Source organism: Triticum aestivum, chromosome 2B (genome assembly GCF_018294505.1).
Source record: "Triticum aestivum cultivar Chinese Spring chromosome 2B, IWGSC CS RefSeq v2.1, whole genome shotgun sequence".
Classification (NCBI taxonomy): domain Eukaryota; kingdom Viridiplantae; phylum Streptophyta; class Magnoliopsida; order Poales; family Poaceae; genus Triticum; species Triticum aestivum.
In genome coordinates this window covers 697,184,529-697,193,537 of record NC_057798.1, presented here as the reverse complement: position 1 = coordinate 697,193,537, position 9,009 = coordinate 697,184,529, and the positions used below count along the sequence as shown (strand labels likewise).

The following is a 9,009-nucleotide window of genomic DNA, read 5'->3' as shown; positions in this document are numbered from 1 at the left end:
TAAGGTAAGGCTGGATAGGGCAGTTGCAACTAATGCATGGAGGAACCTTTTTGCATATGCTTCTGTGGTGCATGTTCCTTCGCCCTGTTCAGATCATGTGGCCCTGGTCCTAAAGGGTTCGGCCGACCCGGGACCGCTAGGTGGTAAGCAGAGGAGGTACGAGGTGTTTTGGGAGCGAGATGAGTCCCTGTCTGAGGTGATAAAGGAAGCCTGGGAAGCAGTGGGGGAGTTCATAATATGGCTCAGTTGCGGGACGCTCTGTCTAAAACAATGGAAGCTCTTAGGGTGTGGAGCAAAAAAATTGGTAATATTACAAGAGAGCTTGCCAAGTCCCGTACTCAGCTAGAGGAATTGATGCATATGAATGATGATCGCCAAGATATCGCAAGAGTGACGGACAAGATGAACGAGCTTCTGTATCAAGAAGAGATGCTTTGGTTACAACGATCACGTATCACGTGGTTGAAGGAGGGGGATAGAAACACAAAATACTTCCAAAGCAAAGCAGTCTGGAGGGCGAGGAAAAACAAGATTCGGGAATTGACGGATAGTGTCGGTGTAGTTCATTCCGATCTTGCTTCTATGGGGGGAGTGGCTAACAGTTATTTTCATGATATTTTCACAGCCGATCCCACACTAAATGCAGCACCTATTTTGGCTCTGATTAACCCGGTGGTGACCGAGGAGGATAACAAAAGGTTGGGTCAGCCTTTTATGGATAAAGAGATCTCGGACGCTCTATTTCAAATCGGGCCACTAAAAGCGCCGGGTCCGGATGGTTTCCTCGCTAGATTCTTTCAGAGGAATTGGTTCACCCTCAAGGAGGGTGTGCTGGCTGCGGTGAAGGATTTTTTCAGCACTGGTATCATGCCGGAGGGAGTGAATTCCACATCTATTGTACTTATTCCAAAAGTTCCCAATCCGGTAAGAATTACGGACTATAGGCCCATTAGTCTGTGCAATGTTATCTATAAGGTCATCTCTAAGTGCCTAGTGAATAGGATGAGGCCATTGCTGGATGATCTCATCTCTCCTGAGCAAAGCGCTTTCGTTCCAGGGAGGTTGATTACTGATAACGCACTAGTGGCTTTTGAGTGTATACACCATATTAAGCAAGAGAAGGACCCCACAAAGAGTTTTTGTGCTTACAAATTGGATCTATCAAAAGCATATGATAGAGTGGATTGGGTCTTCTTGAGGCAAATGATGCAAAAGTTGGGTTTCTCTCAGCGATGGGTTGACTGGATAATGTCGTGTGTCACGTCGGTGAGATACTCTGTCAAACTTAATGGAACCCTCTTGGATTCGTTTGCGCCGACGTGTGGTCTTCGGCAAGGAGATCCGCTCTCTCCGTTTCTGTTTTTGCTAGTGGCAGATGGTTTATCAGCTCTTCTAAAGAGCAAAGTGGCTTCGGGTGACATAACGCCGGTGCATGTCTCTAGACGAGGACCGGGTGTCTCACATTTATTGTTTGCTGATGACACATTGCTATTTTTTGAGGCTTCGAGAGAGCAAGCAGATGAGGTTAAAGTGGTGTTGGAATTGTATGGGAAGGCGACGGGGCAATGCATAAACCCTGCCAAGTGCTCCATTCTTTTTGGTGACACTTGCCCCATAGCGGTTCAGGAGGAAGTAAGATCTGTACTTAATATCACGAGCACTCACTTCGAGGAGAAATACTTGGGCTTGCCTACGCCAGAAGGGAGGATGTCTAAAGGGCGTTTTCAGAATCTACAGACACGGCTTACCAAACGTTTGATACAATGGGGGGATGGCCTCTTGGCACAACCGGGGAGAGAAGTGTTGATCAAATCGGTTGCGCAAGCACTTCCAACTTATATTATGGGCGTCTTCAAGCTACCGTTTTCCGTTTGTGATGACCTTACGCGCATGGTGCGGAATTTCTATTGGGGTTCTGCAAAAGGTAAAAGGAAAGTGCACTGGAAGAACTGGGACCATCTCTTGCAGCCTAAAGACAGATGAGGTATTGGCTTTCGTGATTTTCGGATGTTTAATCAGGCCCTACTGGCTAGGCAGGCATGGAAGCTCTTAACAAAGCCGGACAACCTCTGTGCTAGGGTTCTAAAAGCTCGTTATTACCCTGATGGCAAGTTGGAAGACACTGTTTTTGCTGGTAATGGGTCCTCATCCTGGCTGGCTATATGCCATGGTCTGGAGTTGTTGAAAAAGGGGCTGCTTTGGAGAGTAGGGGACGGGGCAAGCATACGGGTGTGGCGGGATAGCTGGATCCCGAGACCCTTCTCATATAAACCAATCTCTCCTCAGGGGTGCTGCCGTATTCGTTTTGTTTCTAGTCTGCTTAATGCCAATGGGTCTTGGAATGTCGAGCTCCTTCGGGAGTATTTTGTGGCTGCAGATGTACATGAAATAATGAAGATTCGTGCTTCTCCCAGAATGGAAGGAGATGTGATCACCTGGGGCCCGGGCAAACATGGTATTTTTACGGTGAAATCAGCTTATGAACTAGCTTTTGATGAGGCGCATCGGAGTTCGGCGGTGGCGTCCAGCTCTGTGCCTTCGGGTAGTCGGGCGTGCTGGGACTTCATATGGAAGTGTGATGCCCCTCCAACAGTGAAACACTTTGCATGGCGATTGTCCAATGATGCATTACCCACATGGCAGAGGAAACACCGTATTGGATTGGAAACCACAAGTATGTGTCCGGTATGTGGAGTAGAAGAGGAGGATAACTTTCACCCGTTTGTGCGCTGCCAGTTTGGACGTGATCTGTTTGTGGCCATGGCAAAGGTGTGGAAGCTCCCGGATATCACATCAATACTTAATAACGGGAAAGAATGGCTGCTACATGTCCTGGGTCCTCTTTCTAGCCTGGAACGAACAATGATACTAATGATTTTCTGGAGGTGCTGGTTTGTCCGAAACGAACTTGTTCATGCTAAGCCTGCCCCGCCTATGGAAATCTCTCTAAGATTTCTTCAAAGCTATCTAGTTTCCTTGATTGGTATCAAACAAAATCCACAGGCTGACCCAGCCAAAGGCAAAACCTATATTGAATGGAAGGATACAGTGAGAAGGGGGAGATGCGCTGGTATTCAGGTCGAACGGAAGTGGACTGCGCCGGAGTCGGGCTGGTCCAAATTGAATACCGACGGTTCCTTTGTTATGTCAGAACAGGCGGGTGCAGGCATGATTCTACGTGATCATCAAGGAGATATTAACTTCTCGTCCTGCAGGGTGTTGTTTTCCTGCAGAGACTCCCTTGAGGCGGAGTTGTGTGCGTGTATGGAAGGCCTGTCTCTCGCCTTGCAGCGAAGCGTTTTGCCGATCGTGGTGGAGATGGATTCTATCGAAGCTTGCTCCCTCTTATCAAGCTCGGATACGGATCGTTCGGTTTATTCCTCTATTGTTAGAGATATTAAGCACCTCATGGGTTTAAGAAAAACTTGTATTTCTCATATAGTTAGATCTCAAAATAAAGCTAGTGATTGCTTAGCTAAGTTTGCTAGAACCGAAGGCAGGACCATGATTTGGTTAGGAGCTGGTCCAATTGAAGTATTGGAAATAGCAGCATCTGATTGTAATGACATTGTGATTGAGTAATGTAATGCTATTTCTCCCGCAAAAAAAAAACAAAGCAAATTGCAAAACTAAAACAAAGTAGCGTGAGACATGAGTAACGATTGAGTATGACTGAAGCGTTCCCAAAGAGTCCAGATTCTCACTAGTATGTGTCTAACACAACTGATGCCTAAACATAATTCTAAGTCGGATTCCCAAGCCAATTTGTATGTTTATTTTTATGGGCGGAGCCTACAGATATATGCATATATGCGGCAGTCCGGCATCCCATACACCACTACCAATCATACTCACTCTGGTTTCCGAATGGTAATAAAGTGTCTCCCCATGGACGCAGCTAAAGCAGTCTCCATTTACCCCTATTGCAATGATCCACGAAGGAGGAAGATAAGCACTGCCACCACTGACCTCCCCTTCCCACCTTCACACCAATAGTAACAACCTTCCATCCAAAAGAGGTATATGTTAGATGGTCGACTTCACCCAACATCAAGAACAATATTAACATAAAAATATAAAGAGAATATTAAATCTTATTATCAAAGTATCATAAATATACTAGGCTTCGTCCATATCCCTAAGAACTAGGAATCTACTCGCACATCAAGAGCGTCGCGGGATGAATCATGATGAACATGGTGGTAGCGCCAAAGTAGTACAAAAGTGAATCCACACTGGCTAATGTATTACAAAGAGATGGAGACGGGGTGGTGATGATGGAGACGGATTGTCATAATGTCCTCTCGAGGCGGTGACGTGATGGCGGAGTCCTTGGATCAATTCCCCCTCCTATATCCTTCTGGAGGCTAGGGTTCTTCATCCTGGGCGTGTTTCTGGATGGGTTCTTTCTCTCATATTCGATCCGTATGCACAAGGGCTCATCACTTGTCGGCGAGCTCACCGGAGGGCAGGGACGCCGGCCAGACGATGGACGAGGAATACTATGACAAGCCGGTGCCACCGCCCTCGCTGGTCCATGTCGGCATCACCTCGGAGCGGCGTTGACGCACTATGACACTGTAATGGTGGAAGAGCTGCTGGCGAAAGAGCAAATCACCGGCGGACAGGAGAACGAAAAGAGTGTCACGTCCATGGTCATGGAGTACCCGGGCTTCCTGGATGAGCAGCGGGTGCGAGATAAGTCCATGTGCAGCGCTCGCGACATCCAGCACGAGCGATGGTGGTTGCGCGTCCTACAGGCGGAGAGAGACGACATGTTCGCAGACATCGACGTGGCGGTGGATGAAGAGGAGTCGCAGGCAACCACAGACGTCGTTAGCTCTGTGTCGTCCAACCACCGCCGCAGTTCGCGCCCGCCGCCACGACCACAAGGTTGGCCAGTCCACGGTCGGCACCGTCGACACGACAGTCTTCGACATGGAAGAATAGGATATGGGATGACACTACAGCTTGGGTCCCAGGAGGGTCACCCCCACGTCTTAAACTTCCCTCCCCACAGTTTCACTTCCCTGGGCTCATGGCTAATGAGGTTGATGGACATGGGGAAGACAGGAAGTGGAATATAGACACCTCCAAGGCCGGTGAAGATCTTAGACTAGACTAAAAGGAGTTTAGGTTAAGTATGTCAAAAATGTAATGTGTTTGGTCCATTTTAGATGAAAATCCTTCGATTTGCATGAATTTCGTTCTGTTGTTCAATTTTGTATTGAAATGTATAGGAGATCACAAAATGAAAACGACACAGGCTAAATAGTGCGGGTTCATTCTGGATCCTAAAGGCATCACTAGTGGCTGTTAGCCGGCTCGGTGTCATTGACCGGTGACCTATATTCTTCACAAGCGTGCTAAATTTAGGACCGCAACGCAGCCCTTCGTATGTTTTGGCACCAAATCGCAGCTTGCGCCACAAATTTGTGACGTGCGCGCAATATTGCTCAACATATGCATATGCGTCCGTAGCACCGTATAGACAGCGTGTCAGGTGTCAGTGCCAGTGCATGCAGTGTATAATACTAGCATCCCCACACACAAAAAACACCCAATCCTCTAGTAGCTACTCGTATAGATCCCCATTTTCGACGAACGTAGTTTTCTCCCTCGCACTGCCAACAAACCAAAAGCTAAGGTTCAACACGCTCCATCGCTCAGTTCGCTGTAATCATCACACCTAGTACGTGAAGAACGGTCATATTAAACCAAGCACCTGCTGTACGTGGGCGGCGCACGCACTATATATAGGCACCATCCGTTACCTCAAAAAGTTCACCACAACTAGTGCATCCCTAACCCTAAGCGAGCAGCAGCCAGGTAGCAGATACCGGCAGCCATGGAGAGCACTCGCGTGCTACCGAGTGCCACCCCTCGCATGCCAGGCACCCTCCAAACCTTTCCGCGACGCAACGTTCTCCGTGATCTCCACCACCGCAAGGACGCGAGGCAGCCACGGCGTCTCTCAGTCTCATACGAGGCAGCCGGCGGCGGCCGCGTCGACCGCCGTGAGGTGCTCCTCGGCCTCGGCAGCGCCGCAGCTGCCGGGCTGGCCACGGACCAAGGTCGAGGCGTGATCGCCGCGCCCATCCAGGCCCCGGACCTCCGCAACTGCCAAACGCCCGCCCTCCCGAACACGCCGCCGGACACCAACTGCTGCCCGACGCCCAGCACCGGCATCACCGACTTCGAACTGCCGCCCGCCTCCTCGCCGCTCCGCGTGCGCCCGGCCGCGCACCTGGCGGACGCGGAGTACCTGGCCAAGTACGAGCGCGCCGTGGCGCTCATGAAGCAGCTGCCCGCCAATGACCCGCGCAGCTTCGAGCAGCAGTGGCACGTGCACTGCGCCTACTGCGACGCCGCCTTCGACCAGGTCGGGTTCCCGGACCTGGAGCTCCAGATACACAACTGCTGGCTCTTCTTCCCATGGCACAGGTACGTATGGTCAATGGGTTTTGGGTGTGACGACCTGCACCTTTCTGTGCTGAACCTCAAGGAGCCGTCACTTGTCCCTGCGTGCAGGTTCTACGTCTACTTCCACGAGAGGATCCTCGGCAAGCTCATCGGCGACGACACCTTCGCGCTGCCGTTCTGGAACTGGGACGCGCCGGCCGGCATGACACTGCCGGCCATCTACGCCAACAGGTCGTCGCCGCTCTACGACGAGATGCGCGACCCCGCCCACCAGCCGCCGGTGCTGGTCGACCTTGACTCCAGTGGGACCGACGCCAATATCCCAAGAGACCAGCAGATCGATGAGAACCTCAAGATCATGTACCGCCAGGCCAGTAGTACTATACTAACAACCTCATGAATCCCTAAAAAATACTATTAGCAACTTCAAAAATATTGTTTTTTTTTGCGAGTCAACTTAAAAAATATTATTAACGTAACCACAAAACCACTGGTCATTAAATTAAATAACACAGATGTACGTGCACATCAGATGATTTCAAACGCGAAGAAGACGCTGCTGTTCCTGGGACAGCCGTACCGCGCCGGCGACCAGCCGGACCCGGGCGCCGTCTCCGTGGAGAACGTGCCCCACGGCACGGTGCATAACTGGACAGGCGACCCAAGGCAGCCGAACGGCGAGGACATGGGCAACTTCTACTCGGCGGCGCGCGACCCCATCTTCTTCGCGCACCACGGCATCATCGACCGCCTGTGGCACGTCTGGCGCGGCCTCCGCCCGAGCAACACCGACTTCACCGACCCCGACTGGCTCGACGCCGCCTTCCTCTTCTACGACGAGGAGGCCCGCCCCGTGCGCGTGCGCGTCCGGGACTGCCTCGACCCGGCCGCGCTGCGGTACACGTACCAGGACGTCGGCCTGCCGTGGCTCAACGCCAGGCCGGCCAAGGCGTCCGGCGGGACGCCGGCGCCCGCCACCACCGGTACCCTCCCTGCCACCCTGGACAGGACCATACGGATGACGGTGACGAGGCCCAGGGTGTCGAGGAGCCGCCGGGAGAAGGACGAGGAGGAGGAGGTGCTTGTTGTAGAGGGGATCGAGATCGCCGACCATTTCAATAAGTTCATCAAGTTCGACGTGCTGGTGAACGAGCCTGAGGACGGAGTGGGCGGCACGCCGGCGAGGCGACGGGGTACTGCGCCGGGAGCTTCGCGCACACGCCGCACATGGTCCGGCCCGAGGAGATGAGGAAGGGACCGGTCAAGACGGTGGCGAGGTTCGGCGTGTGCGACCTGATGGACGACATCGGGGCGGACGGCGACCAGACGGTGGTCGTGTCGCTCGTACCCAGGTGCGGCGGTGAGCTGGTCACCGTCGGCGGCGTCAGCATCAGCTACGTCAAGTGAAGTTACATAATGTGGTTCGCTCTCGCGTTGGTGGCTCGCCGTGCCGTCGTATAGAACCTATGTAATGGTGATGGTGACGAATTGTAAATAAGCTACCTCAAGTGACTGCCGATGAAGCAGGCACCCATCTGCTCTCTCGTCGGCGTTCGGTTGTGGTATGGAATCTATGGTGTGTCTCCTCGTATTGTATTGCAGCACGTACGTACGTGCTTATGTCCTATGTGTATTGCAGCACGTACATCCAACCTATACTCCTGTGCGCGGCACCATACTAGTTACTAGTTTTACACAATAGTACGTATCCAGCTCCGCGATGCGGCCGGAGTTCGACGAAAACCTAAAACCCCTTGGCGGCGATTAGGGTTTCGGTGGACGGAAACAGCGCTCGTCGGCTCAATCCGGCGGGGCGCCCACTAGTTCCGGCCGGGGATGGCTTCATCAGCGGGCGGCGAGCAGCATGAGGCGGATCCCAGCTCCTCGCGGTCGGACAGAGCCCGGCTGGAGGAGGCGCTGGGAAAACTTGGGATCACGGATGAGGAGGCTACTCCTCTAGTCGTCGATGACCTAGAGGAAGGCGAAACACAAAAGTGGCTCCTTGCGGGCAGAGTTCTGCACAGGAAACTACTTCATGTCCAAACTATTGCTAGCGCGCTCCGGCCCGCATGGGGGAACCCTAGAGGTTTGAAGTTCAGATCGATGGGTGAAAACACGTTCGTGGCAGAGTTTCAGACGCAAAGAGATCGAGATCGCATCTGGAACGGGTCGCCATGGCATGTCAGCAAGAACGCCGTAGTACTTGCAGAATTTGAAGACAGTATGCGACCCGATGAGGTTCAATTTGACCGGCTCCATCTTTGGGCCAGGGTCCCCAATCTCCCCTACAATCTCAGAGATGATTCCTGGGGAAAGCTGATCGCCCAACAGATCAACAGGAACGCTACCTCGGTCCAGTTTGATCATGTGGGAGGATATTTGAGAGCGAGGATTGCACACGATGTCAGTAAACCATTGAGGAGATGGATTCTGATTGATTCGGCCAAACGAAAGAAAACAGATCTCTATGATATCCAGTACGAACAAGTTCCACACTTCTGCTTTTCTTGTGCCAGGCTTGGTCACTCCGATCTGTTTTGCCCAACTCCAGGACCGCGTGATGAAAAGGGTGAGTTACCTTTTGGG

The 9,009-nt window shown here is 52.1% G+C and overlaps 1 pseudogene; it reads left to right on the top strand.

Moving 5' to 3' along the window:
• Positions 1-5,770: 5,770 nt before the first annotated feature.
• On the top strand, positions 5,771-8,014 carry LOC123042121 (polyphenol oxidase I, chloroplastic-like; annotated as a pseudogene).
• The last annotated feature ends 995 nt before the right edge of the window (positions 8,015-9,009 follow it).